The following is an 11,814-nucleotide window of genomic DNA, read 5'->3' as shown; positions in this document are numbered from 1 at the left end:
GGGAAGAAAAATCGGACACCATTTTTTGAGCTGATAGTAGACGCATGAAGAATTTTAATTAAAAATATGATCTTGAGAGTTTTTAATTATAGTTATAAACGCTTCCGCAAATTTTTATCATTTTCAGAGTTACTATTATAAAGACGATTTCATTTTTATGGTATTTATGATATAAACTGGTTTTGGTTTATACTTTACTACGAGGCTTGTTGTTTAGCAATTATGTGATTATTGAATAACGGCCGTGTCGACTAACCCCGATCTCGGGGCGTTGCATAACACAACGACCAACATGGAACAAAAGAGAACTACGTAGAAATTGTTCAGTTTCTATTAGAGAAATACAAGGAAATCTTGGTAAATGAATCACTCTGCTTGCATATTCAGGAAATGGAATTGAGGCACATCAGTGGTATTATTCGTTCTCATCGAACACAAACCTTTGAGAAAGATGAACTTCACGTAAAGGATACTCTCTCCATTCTTCAGAACCATAATGATCAAAATACCCCTAGCATCAAATGAGTCCAGATTCCTGCCGTTCTTGTTTCTGAAACAAGTATGATGAAAAGGATTCGCTTTCCAGCAAGAGAAACTGAAACACCATTGGCAGAGTTTTCAACAAGGTGAATGATTTGTTAATGAAAGATATTTAAACATATGAACAGAGAACAGAAATAACACCTTTTCCTATGTCGTGCATTCATGAGAGTAGCATGCAACTGCATTCCAAGGGAAAAGTAACCTATCGTAGTATAAAAGAGAATGAACATAAAACAAAACAATTCATATTGTATCATGACCAGTACTTACTCCAAGGAGCAAAATGATCAAGTTAAAGAGGGAAAGAGCTTCACTTTGATGATTACAAGGAAAATCATTAAAACATCGTGAATCAGTTGCTATAAAAACTTCAGTAATAAGTCTTGCGACCCAAACTCATACTTAACCAACTTTGTGAATTATATGCCGATTAAAAACTCAGAAAACTCTCAATAGAAAAAAATAGAAGTATGCTACTAATTGCTCATTTGCAAACAAAGGAGTAAATATAACCTCTTTCCCTATTTTATCAGGCATCAAAATACTAAAGAGGCATTGCAAATACGAATAGAGAAAAAGAATCATGTTCAAAATAATGAAATTGCAGTTGTTCCACATGGAGTACCCACCCATCCATCCACCAACAAACAGAGACAGAACTAGAACTGAATTTTCTGTGCCTCAAAGTTCATTTCTAAGTATAAGCAAAGTATTAAACATCTCCAAGTGCACTGGATTGGAAAGGACTTGTCCTCGTCTTGCAATAAGAAACCTTTAACTTTTGTTGTGCATCTGTTCCAATGAGTAAACCAGCCTCAGCAAATGCATCGGTGATAACTTCGAAGAAAGTTCAGGGAAATCAAAATTTGACAAGTAATTAGAGCATTTACAGCTCAAGCTGCCCTGCTCAAACAAATGGTAAAAGATCTAATATAGAAATAAGATATGTGCCACAAAATATGGATACGACTGGCACACAAAAGACGGTCCTCTCCACCAACTTCTTCTACAGGCGTATAAAGAATACGAGCCTTGGCCAAAGACCCCTTCATGCAATCCTACAAGAAATATTCTTCAACTTTATTGATGAATATTTTAGAAGCACTGGGAAAAGACGAGAAGTTATACGCCAGACCATAGTTGTCGATAGCGAGTATAGCGCTACAGGGTGTTACGCACACTGCACTTCGAGGTAACGAGCGCTATCGTCGCTATCAACACAACAGCGTTTAAGGCGATAGCGGCAATAGCATCAGTATAGGAAAAAAAATGTTGTAGGACATTTTTTAAAAACAATGCACAAATTTTTTAGGCTCATTTTGCACAATTTTTAGGCCCAATAATATATGAAATCAACGTTGTTTATCCTCTTCTAATTCAATCTTCTCAACTTCGCCCAATCAACCCTTACATAAACTTTGGGGACCCGGACGCTAATTCATATCTTAATCGTTCTTGGGAATAATTGGATCAATTAAGTAAACTGGGTCTAAATTTTATTTTTTTTAAATACAAGTGCGGAAACATAATGGAATCAATCTAATATAGACATCAACATAAAATTATAAGTCTTGTACAATTACATTAAAATCAAACTAGGATTCAACTACTATATATCCAGTGCTGAAGCCTATTCTACTTCTGGGTCCGAGTCTCCACGCTAACCTTGTAATCTCTCATCCTCGTACTGACCATGATCCTGTCCCACCTGTTGTCATCCACACATACAAACAAAACAACAGCCGGATAACCCCGGTGAGAATAACATTCCCAGTATAAACAATATATATATATATATATATATATATATATATATATGCAATCATATAATAGATATAAAAGCATGAAATAGATATCAATAACATGTATCAAAATCTGAAAGACATGAATCGATATAAAAATGTAAATCAACTAGTGACTCATCTCTAATCTAGGGCTCCCGGTTCCTGGATATTGGCACAATATACCGAATCTACACACTAGAAGCCGATCTGATCCTACGCAACATCGATATAAACCAAAAATCTAGTGTCTTGACATATCCGCCAAAGACATTGGCATCTCCGCCAAAGACTAGGCATCTCCGCCCATGACTCAATACACGCTTTGCTATAACTCAATAGACTAATCATATCAATCTCATGAATTGCAAACATCAATGCAATGAAATAAGGTATGTGGTTTTTGGGAAACTCAAGTCCAGTCTGACTCGATTCGATCTCCCGGTTAACATTGATTTATACCTTTTTTTATGTCGATCTGACGAAGTCGAAGTCTCGAATTCGAAGCCTGTCAATACTCAATCTGACAATGACAATATCAAGGAGTACAATATCATTATACCACTCAAATCAAGACTGGATATAATCAGAACTCAATCTAATTCTGTTTCAACAGGCATAACTGCACAATCTCAATATACCCAGCAATACAAATCGACATATATCAATTCCCACAACTCATAATCTATAACAATACAAATCTGATATCAACTCTCAATCAAATCCGTTCTGAAAATCATAACAATTTCATACGGTATCTGTTCTTCAATCCGGTTTCGATTATACGATGTCTAATATCTCAAGAACACCATATAATAATCATATCTGATTCCTTCAATATAATATTTTCAGTTCATATCAAACATAAGAAAACTTACGTCTTGTCGAATCCGGTAACGAGAGGAACACGGTACTGAACTTGGATTAAAATTCAGACAGACGGATCTTGCAAAATCACAAATCTAAAATATGAAAAGGCGTAAGGATTTTTCACGAAGTTTACTCGATTCTTCTTTCTGAATTCTGAAGGAATGATAGCATATATACATGTCCACTTGCATGCTGAAGACAAGTGGCTTATTTCACACATTTCAGGCAGTCACAAATTACCGCTCGTGTAGGACCCGATAAATCAGATTACGTATAAGCCATGCATAATTGCTATTATTTAAATTAAAAATAATTTGTTTGGAGTGTTTAGTTCATTTTAAAATTTTTTAAGTCATGATCATTTATTTTAAATCGCAGAAGTTTAGTTTTATCTTTTCGATTAAATACGCGAGGCCGGACTGGAGTTGGAGTATTGAGATAAAATTTAATAATAAAAAAGTATTCCTAAATTTAATTTAAGCTAAGGAATAATTTATTTTTAATGATAAAGGATGTTTTAATATTTTATTTAATTAATTAGACTTAAGTTATTAATTAATTCTCTCATGTCCAATATTAATTTAATAGCCTAAATTAAAATATGTATCCAATTGGAATAAATTTATCTAGGTCTAATTTATTCAAGAAATAACAACCTAACATTTTAAAAATTAATTCTATAGACCAAGTCATGCCATACAAGAAATGATTATCCTAAAATAATTAGTAAATTAGTAAAATAGATAATGGATATCTAAAACTTTAAGGATTTAAAATACATGATTTAAGCAAAATCCTTGCCTTGTTTTTTATTAGAAATCTCGGCCATCACCTCCCCTAAACCTCCCTCAATCCAATAATATCACACATCATTACATATCTCACAAGCAACTAGTTAGAAAGATTTCTAATTGTCATTCAAACTCCCCATTTAATTAGTAACCTTCCCTTCATTCCTTAGCATTCTCTCCACCCTCCATTCGAAAATTTCAGAGCATAACAGCAGCTAGAATCGAGAATTAGCATCAAGGAACAAGAGAGAAAAAAAATACAACTCCGTCTCCGCCGCACCGTGTTCGTCGTATTGATTTGTTTCTTTAAAAAACAAATTTCCGGGCATGTTTATATTGTTCTTTTCTCTTAAATCAAGTCCTATAAGTATTTTAAAACATCACATGTTCATGATTTAAGAGCAAAAACCGAAATATGACATCAACATTTCCGAAAAACTGCACAGCCCCTTCAACCCTCTTCCTTCATGCTTCACGGTTGGATTGTTTTTGTTGGTTGCAGGGAGTTGGTCGGTTCCAGACGCTCAAGGCTGCATCTAGACATGTAATAGAGTGTGTTAGGGTCATGTTGGTTCATTGGTTTCAGCCCATGCATGCAAGGAAAAGACTTGACAGCAACTTCTCCCATAGTTGCGAGTTTGAGTCTCGATTTTTATTCTTGGTTGTCTAAGGCGAGTGTTCGAATCTTGGTTGGCCCAGGGCCTGTAACTATGGTTATAACTTTCCCTTAGCATGTCTAGGACGTGACCAAGACGTCCTTTCAAGGCTTGGTTCACGGAGATATCAAGATTTTTAAGCAACAACCAAATGCCCCTCGGTTTCATTTTTCTTGTGTGTGAGTGAAGCTTCGGCTTCTTGGGGTTTGGGTGGATCTTGGTTGGCTTTTAGCCCTTATGATGTGAATCTGGCCGGGCATGGTGTTCAAAGGACGGCTAAGGAAGTTCAAATAGGCACTACAAGGAGTGATGATCAAGGAAGAAGGGCTCGTGATGCATGGGAATATGTCTGGAGATCAAAAGAACATTATTCAAGCATCATTCTGGTCGACCGAGGCTACACGGACGTGTACACGGACCTTTACACGGGGTCCGTGTCCATTACACTTGAGGAAGAGAAATCCCTGAGCCTACACGGACCCGAGCACGGACCTGTACACGGGGTTCGTGTCCACTACGTTCGAGACATTAAAATTACAGTGCCTACACGGACCCCCTTCCGGACCTCTACACGGGGTCCGTGTCCTTTACGTTTTGGCGAGAAGATTTTCACTATTTTAGAGTTTTACTTATTTTGGTAACTAGATTTCATATCTTTTTTTATTTGTAGTCAATATATAGACGAATTTTATTGATTGTAAACACAACATTGATTATTATTCATCTTTTATGATATTTTATCATTTAGAATTCTCTCAACACAAGCTTAAGTTTCGTTATAACTTTTGTGTTGTATCAAATCAAACTTATCAAAAGATTTATCTTTTGTGGCGTTTGTCAATCGAATATCACGAGTGTTGCCAAGGACGGGTTCTTTGGAGGTTCTCTTGAACGCGATTGTTTCTTTCGTTGATTAATTGTTGCTAGACCGCGTGATCTAGAGGCGATTATCACACCTATCAATTACTTGTTTCAAAGATCGGGAAAAATCAGAGATCTCGTGGCCGAGATCGCGTCAGGTGGTATCAGAGCTCAAGGTTTTTGACTCAAGTAAGCGTATCCGTTCAATTCTTCGTAGGATTTTCAATACCGATTTTCGTGTAGCGATTTCTACGTTGTTGTTGAATCTACAAAAAAAAAAAAAAAAAATTCGCGTTTTACTGTTCATCGGCCGCCCACTATTCATCCGACGGGTACTATTCATTGCCGGAAATACTTGTCACAATCGGAGTTACTGTTCACGATCGATACTGTTCACGACGGTTTATTATTCACGGAAATGGTTCTATCCGGATTTACTGTTCACGGTATCTGTAGCGTACGTTCACCCGAAAAAAAAAAGAGAAAAAAAAAATTTGATCAGGGTGTTTGTGGAATTTTTAGCGCTTATATTTCAGCGTTAAGTTGTCCTTGTCATTTAGTCGCATTCTTGTCGACTTCCAAAGTTTCTTATTCTTGTGTGGTCTAAGTGAGTCGAATTTCAAGCGTCACAGGATTGATCTCATAAGTTTGATACATGGAAGCCACGATACTTAAGCGCCCTTGAGAATTCTCACTAGAGTGAAAATATTTGAGTGGAGTGAATTTTCATTGGAGTGATTTGTGAGGTTTTGTGGTAAGGGAAAAAGACGAGTGCGAGTGAATTTTCATTGGAGTGACTAGTGAGAATTTGTGGTGAGGAAACTTTATTCTTTTATTGTTTTATACTAACCTTTTCTTGTAGGTATAATGGTTGACGATCGTCAATTTCAAAGCATGTTAAGGGGGTTGGGTGAAATGTGGGAGAAGAAGTTTAAGCCTTTACATGAAAGGTTGGATAGGCTTGAGGGTATTGCTAATGAGAAGAGACGAGGTAGTAGATTTGGTGGGAATCGAGCATTGCATTTGGATCGTGATGATAGGAGGTGCAAATCAAGTGATAGACAGGGAATTGACTCGTGGAAAGAGTTATTGACATCCGCACGAAGGTCGAACGAAGAGAAGAAGGTCATGACTAGACCGAAGATGCTTTTGAAGCATGGGTATCAAGGTACATCTAAAATTTCAAATGTTCGTACTTATGATATTCAATGTATTTGGTGTCTAGAGTTTGGTCATGATATTAGCCAATGTCCACGTGAGAAGGTGGTCATAGTAAAATCGCCAGTTGAGCTTAATTCTCAATTGGAGGTTGATGTTGTGGGTGAGCTTGAACCTCAATTGGAGGATGAGGCGTTTGTTGAGTTTGAACTTGGAAATGAGGTTGTAGTGGTTGACTCATTTAGTGGGGAAGAAATGCCTAATTTGTCTACTATGGAGGAAGAGAGTAGGCAAGGAGAAGTTATCGTACATAAATTTCTTGATGAACTAAATGTTTCATTGGTTCAATTGAATCCAAATGTTCTTGAGAATCAATTGAAATTCCTTGAATTGAGCGAAAAAGAAATTAAAATGGCCGAAAGAAAGAGTGCACAAAAGAGTGAAATGGCCATAGAAAAGAAAAAAGAGAGAAAAGATGAAAAAGAAAAAGAGGCCAAAGAAAAAGAAAAGAAAAATAATTTTAAGGCCCAAAAGAGTGAAAAGAGTGAGGATGAGAGTTGTTTACTTTTGTATAAACCTCTTAAAGTACCTTTGTACAAAGTGGTTTATTATTCTTGTGATGATATAGCCGGTTCAATCCCGAGCATTGTTATCTCTCATTTGCAGGGTTATGATGAAGTTGTGATGAGGAGACAAGCAAATGTGGAAGGTGTAAAAATTCCATGGGATGATCCATTTGGTGTTGAGAGCAATCACCGTGAGGTAAGCATAATTGCCAACGCAACAAGCATGAGGTATGATTTTAGTCCTTATCTTATTTCATTGTTATGTTGTATTCAAGAGTTTGGTGAGAAAATTGAAAGTGTGACGTCCAAATGGTCTAACGATGAGATGACGATTTTGTCAAGGAGTCACAATGTTGAGGATGGTGATATAATGCATGAATTAAATTTAAATGTTAGTGATTGTGACTTTTCAAAAGTTGTCAAATTGATGAGTCTTTGTCATGAAAATGGATTGTATGCATTATACTCAAATCTTTGTGAGGTGTTAAATGTTTACATGGGTATTACATCTAGTATGTTCTATTTGCATGATTCATATTTGTTTGAAGATGGCTTTGGAAATAGCATGAATGAATATAAGAATTTTTATGTGCATAATGAGTACAATTTTAAGGAGAATAAATTCTTCATTCTATATTCATTGCATGAGTTACGTACTAGTGATGTATATAGTGGTGTTTTTATCTTTGATAAAATGCATGATTATATGTGTTGGTTGCATATGAAGAGGTATGTTGAGTGGGATTGTGAGGCATGCATTGCATATAAGAGATTGACATTTGGGCTAGATTCTTATATCATGCACGAACTATGTCTTATTCCTAGTGAGCTATGGTCGTACACGTGTATGGATTTCATTTTTGTGTTAACTAGGTCTAAGAAGGGGAGGAACTTAATTTTTGTGATACTTAATGGTATTTTATCATTTGGTGTCATTTGTTATTCGATGTTTGGTGAAGCTGACGAGTTTATAGGAAAGACAACGGTGATGTTGGAGTTTCCAGTGCTAATGGAGCGAGCTAACAATAGCGCCTACGAACTTAAATTGAAAGGTAAGCATGTTGATAATTTGATTAATTTTATTACTAACTTGCTGCGTTTTTGTGAAGGTAGGCAAGATTTGAGGACAAATCTTTTTGAAGAAGGGGAGTATGATGTGAATCTGGCCGGGCATGGTGTTCAAAGGACGGCTAAGGAAGTTCAAATAGGCACTACAAGGAGTGATGATCAAGGAAGAAGGGCTCGTGATGCATGGGAATATGTCTGGAGATCAAAAGAACATTATTCAAGCATCATTCTGGTCGACCGAGGCTACACGGATGTGTGCACGGACCTTTACACGGGGTCCGTGTCCATTACACTTGAGGAAGAGAAATCCCGAGCCTACACGGACCCGAGCACGGCCTGTACACGGGGTCCGTGTCCACTACTTTTGAGACATTAAAATTACAGTGCCTACACGGACCCCCTTCCGGACCTCTACACGGGGTCCGTGTCCTTTACGTTTTGGCGAGAAGATTTTCCCTATTTTAGAGTTTTACTTATTTTGGTAACTAGATTTCATATCTTTTTTGATTTGTAGTCAATATATAGACGAATTTTATTGATTGTAAACACAACATTGATTATTATTCATCTTTTATGATATTTTATCATTGAGAATTCTCTCAACACAAGCTTAAGTTTCGTTATAACTTTTGCGTTGTATCAAATCAAACTTATCAAAAGATTTATCTTTTGTGGCGTTTGTCAATCGAATATCACGAGGGTTGCCAAGGACGGGTTCTTTGGAGGTTCTCTTGAACGCGATTGTTTCTTTCGTTGATTAATTGTTGCTAGACCGCGTGATCTAGAGGCGATTATCACACCTATCAATTACTTGTTTCAAAGATCGGGAAAAATCAGAGATCTCGTGGCCGAGATCGCGTCACCTTAGCCATGATTCATACCATACCCCATGATGTCTAGATCAAGTCATGGTCGATCATATGGCCAGTGGAATGATGTAAGACAGCAAGCGATTCGATACATCATAGTACAGATTTTTGAGTTCTCGGTTGGAACTTCTGTTGATCCTAGGTGTTTGCTTGAGTTGTGGTTGGCCAAGTGCCCTTAGCCATGGTTGGAGCCACTCTTTAGGATGTTGTTAAGAGACTCTGGTCGGTGGTTCAAGCCCCAATGACCCTTAGCCTCTTAAACGAAGCAACACAAGCACAACTGTTGCCACTGAAATTTAACAGCAGCATTGTTGCGGTTTCAGGAGGCTTGTTTTCAGTTCTTTTTTGGCTACTAGCCTATGAACTTGGACTGGACAGTACCTCAATGAGTTAGGAAGGTCATGTTTTTGGCTGTTTGTGATTTGGTTAAGTTTAGAGGTCGTACGAGAATTTACGGTACAATGTGCCAAAGTGACTCTCGAAAGAGCGTTTCAAGATTTTGGCCTTCATTCACTGAATTTCATGAATTACAATTCTTATGAACATTATTTCATCATGTTAGGTGTATTTTAATCATGACTAAACGATAGTTCGATGTTGGTTTGGGTTGGTATGGAGTCATGGTTGGAAATTAGTTTGTTGGTCGCGTTTGTCTCGTTTTTGGTTCGGATGTTAAGTTTTTGTCAAGTTAAGATTATTTGCATGTTTCTCATGTTAGAATTAGGTCGCAGCGAGCCTGAGAATGATCCAACTCACTCGATAAAAACATGTTTATAATTATATTACGTGCATAAAATATAAAATGTCTATTTTTGAGATATATGCGATATGTCTTGTGGACACCTCACGCTTATGGGATCTCTACCCGGTGACTTACGACCGGTTTATGTTCATGTATGGGTACGGACATCCAGTCCAAGGGCTGTGGTGATCTATACTACCCAGTATACTGTGGTTTAGTCTGATTAGACCTTCATGTTATGTTACGGGCCACTTGCGTAGAAACATTATCTCTACTAGAAAAATCTCATTATGATATTTTATGACAGGGCTCTATCGAGCAAATCTTTTACGTACGATTTCCAGATACACACGTAATTATATGTACCCATGACATGATTTCACCTTATGCTTTACGACACGATATTTTTACGTTACACGAAATTTTATGATATATTTATTTTTTATTCACGATATATGCATGATGAGTCTTTAGACTCACTGGACTTGATTGTTGTAGGTACTGATGAGGTCGAAACTGAGGGTGGGGACCAGTGAGCTAGCTTGGATCAGCAGTAGTAGGAACCCGAGGACCTCATGTTTCGGTTTATTCACTATTTTATGTTCAAACTCAGTTTTAATATGTTGAATGATTTTTTTTAAGTTGTTGTTTTGAAACACAATATTACTTCCGCTTTTATTTTAAAGTTAAATCCATTTATCAGTTTATTTTATAAATTATGGATGTTATTTATTTAAAGAGAAAAATTTTAAATAATTCTGCAAAATTAGGAATACGAAATACGGACCTTTACAGCTCGAGCGCGGAACGTTCTGTCCGAGCCCTCACTTTGTGAGACACTGGCGCTCGGGCGGTCATTTTCTACCGCTCGGGCGCCAGACGTTCTGTAAAAATATAAAGCTTATGGTGCACTGGCGCTCGGGCGGTCATCTTCTATCGCTCGGGCGCCAAACATTCTGTACAAAATATTGGTCCATGTACCGGCGCTCGGCTTCTTCACTCATATCTTACTTAGCTCTTGAAATCTCAATTCTGTCAATTAATTAATGTTTGATTACAATAATAAAATCTCGGACATTACATAAACCCTACCATTCTCCACTGCTTCTCCTCTTCTGTTGCTCGTGACTCACCAGACATCGGGCTGTCGGCCGCCAGACTTACCTCACGTTCTAATCGTTACATATAACATAGATCTTTTACTATTCCCCTCGGAAGAAAACCTTTCTGGAACCTTTTTAGTATAGTTCATATTTTTTCTTATATCAAAGAAAAACCTGAACTTCTAATTATATAGTTTTTAATACTAATTATTTCATGCTTGTTACGCATTATTCATTCTGATTTTTCAGCAAAAGTAGCTCATAGAATGTGTTAACCATTTGCAAACTGGTTGTACAGGGCTCATAATTTGTTGCCTTATCGATTGTGCATATGAGGAAATTCAGATCGGAATCTTGAATTCAGCTTTAAACTTGAATGATTTCAGCAAATTAAGATCAAATTCAGTATGAACAGGTATGAATCACAATTGATGAATTGTATTTTTTTCTTTCTGTTCATAATGTTTTCTTGTCTTTAAACTTGAATGATTTCAGCAAATTAAGATCATATCAGTATGAACAGGTATGAATCACAACTGATGAATTGTATTTTTTTCTTTCTGTTCATAATGTTTTCTTGTCTTATTGGGATGTGATTCAAACTATGCTTGGGTTAACCATTCTTCCATAGTTCCATCCTCTCATAGTTTCATCCAATATCTTTTTTTCTTATATCCTTTTGTAGGTTTCCATCTTTTAAACTCTGAAAAGTAAGAAAAAAAAATCGAGTTTGTAAGTATTGAAATACCTTAAATTTAATAAAAGTAAAAACTGAAAATTAAGAAAAGTTTTAATATCTGAAAATT

At 36.6% G+C, this 11,814-nt stretch overlaps 1 long non-coding RNA gene across 1 annotated transcript; it reads right to left on the bottom strand.

Annotated features, from left to right (window-relative positions):
- Positions 1-281: 281 nt before the first annotated feature.
- Positions 282-11,478, bottom strand: LOC140824599 (uncharacterized). Its single transcript, XR_012116388.1, has 4 exons — positions 10,982-11,478; positions 1,316-1,949; positions 685-722; positions 282-550 (listed from the first exon to the last, which is right to left on the bottom strand). It is a non-coding gene; the product is annotated as an uncharacterized lncRNA (long non-coding RNA).
- Positions 11,479-11,814: the final 336 nt, after the last annotated feature.

This window comes from Primulina eburnea, chromosome 2 (genome assembly GCF_022965805.1).
Source record: "Primulina eburnea isolate SZY01 chromosome 2, ASM2296580v1, whole genome shotgun sequence".
Taxonomy (NCBI): domain Eukaryota; kingdom Viridiplantae; phylum Streptophyta; class Magnoliopsida; order Lamiales; family Gesneriaceae; genus Primulina; species Primulina eburnea.
The sequence above is the reverse complement of the archived record's forward strand: the minus strand, read 5'-3'. Positions and strand labels throughout refer to the sequence as shown.